The following is a 2161-nucleotide window of genomic DNA, read 5'->3' on the forward strand; positions in this document are numbered from 1 at the left end:
GAGTATTCTCTTCAAAAGATTTTAAAGATCTAGTTAATTTTATGTGCATTGAGTGTGTGCCTTCATGTATGTATATGTATCATGTATATGCCTGGTACCCAAGGTCAGAAGAGAGCTTCAGGTCCTCTGGAACTGGAGATATAGATGGTTTGTGAACTGCCATGTGGGTGCTGGGAACTGAACCCAGGTCCTCTTCAAGAGCAACAAATGCTCTGAGCTACTATACCATCTCTCTGGTCCTCCAGGAATCATCTTAAAAATCAGCCTTGTCACAATCCATCTCAGGGTTACTTTCAGGACTTTAAGCATTCCCAAAGTACTGCCTGCCCTCACTCTTCAAGAGTAGATTTAGTTTAAAAACAGCCATGAAGGCTTCAGTAATAAATGTCAATGAACTGGGAGTGATCAAACTGGGCAGTGGGGGGTTTGTTTGGGGAATAACACACCCACAGAGGCACCAGCTGTATTCCTTTCATGAACGGGGTCATGCCCGTAAAGCAGGTAAGAAATTACCTACTAGATGTCCAGAAACACTAATGAGACAGAGCTCTGTGACCTGGCAGCTGAAGCAGGAATGGAACTAAGAATTGGAGAAACAAGTGAGTCGGCCTAATCTCTGCCATAAATTCCAGTGATGCCTATCCACTTCAGGAATTATTTTACATTTCAGGCCTTCATGCTTTTGTAAACTATGTTCTCTAGAAGTTGAATGCCTACTTGTAACATGAAAATGAAAGACCCAGAGATAGATATTGGGGTTCAAGCTGAAGATCAGAGAAGCACCACAGCCAAGCCTACAGATACCAAGCTGAAATAGCAACCCTGTCTACACAAATCCTCAGAGTAGCAAAAGCCCTGAGCTCCTGTCTTCTCCCGCTTTATATTCCTTTTCTGCCCAGCCATTGTCTCCGCCTTCCAAGTGCTGGGATTAAAGGTGGGCACCACCACTGACAGTTTCTATGACTATCTAGCATGGTGACTGCGATTAAAGGTGTGTCACCACTCCCTGGCTCTATGGCTGTGGCTAGCTTTGCATTTTTATATCTTGTGGCTTTATTAAGTTATAAACAATATATCACCATACCTACCTCCACTGGGTAAGACCCACTGTGAGAATCTCCAGCCATTTGTCAAAACCTTGAGCAAATACTAACTACACATTCCTCCATTGTTTAGCATAATTCACTATCAACTCCCAGTTACACTTTGTAGGGATCTGTTTTAATCTCTATAATGGTTTTTTATTATCTCTCTGTGTGTGTGTGTGTGTGTGTGTGTGTGTGTGTTCTTGATAGCCTAATCTTTGTGTTTTCCATACAAAAAAAAATGACTTGCACACAGTGGGCCTTCAGAAATCCATGTTTTTAATGCACTTCTGTGTGTTTCTGTTTAATTGTGGACAAAGACTAAAAGTAGGTGTAAAAGCTAAATCCTCTTTTGCATGTCAGAACTCATTATTGTTCAGTATGTTTTGAAACAAATAAAAAGTGATATAAGCTGGGATATAACTCAATGGTAGAATGCTTGCCTAGATGTTCCAAGTTCTGGGTTCAAGTACCTCAGTACCACACACAGAGTGTTGTTGTGCACATCTGTAACCTCAGATCTCAAGAGCTTGAGGCAGAAGGATCAGAAGTTCAAAGTCATGCTTGGCTACCTGAGACCCCCGTCTCAAAAAAATAAAATAAGAAATAATGTAATACCTTAAAGAAATTGTTTATTGCATAGGTAAGTCTTCACATGAATTGAACCCTACAATGTCCTCACAATGTAGCAAAGTAGCTATAGACTCTAAAAACAGAATTAACCAAAGGTGGGAAACCCAACAGCAAGTAGCTCTTCAAACATAATCCCTGGAAGTTTTCCACATCTTTGAAATAGAAAGTTATGGAATATAGTTGCCCAAGGAAATGTTGTTGATTTATTTCTTCTGATTAAAAGATGACTTTTTCAAATCCACATTTTGGAGTATCACAGTTACTTTACTTTTCAGAACTAACTCTTGACAAATTAATGCACTATGTACAAACTGAAACTGACTTCCAAGTTAGTTGTGTCCACATTCTTCTCAAAATAAATTCTCTTCTGCAGAATACAAAGAAAACAACAACAAAAAAAAATGACCTATTTTAAAGGAAATAGATGGTTGACTATGGAGTTC

General features: G+C 39.5%; 1 non-coding gene across 1 annotated transcript; it reads left to right on the top strand.

The window, feature by feature from the left end:
* The first annotated feature begins 1368 nt into the window (after window positions 1-1368).
* On the top strand, window positions 1369-1495 carry LOC127216516 (small nucleolar RNA SNORA40). The gene has a single exon (XR_007834032.1). It is a non-coding gene; the product is annotated as a small nucleolar RNA SNORA40 (small nucleolar RNA).
* The last annotated feature ends 666 nt before the right edge of the window (window positions 1496-2161 follow it).

Source organism: Phodopus roborovskii, unplaced genomic scaffold (genome assembly GCF_943737965.1).
Source record: "Phodopus roborovskii unplaced genomic scaffold, PHOROB, whole genome shotgun sequence".
In the NCBI taxonomy this organism is placed as follows: domain Eukaryota; kingdom Metazoa; phylum Chordata; class Mammalia; order Rodentia; family Cricetidae; genus Phodopus; species Phodopus roborovskii.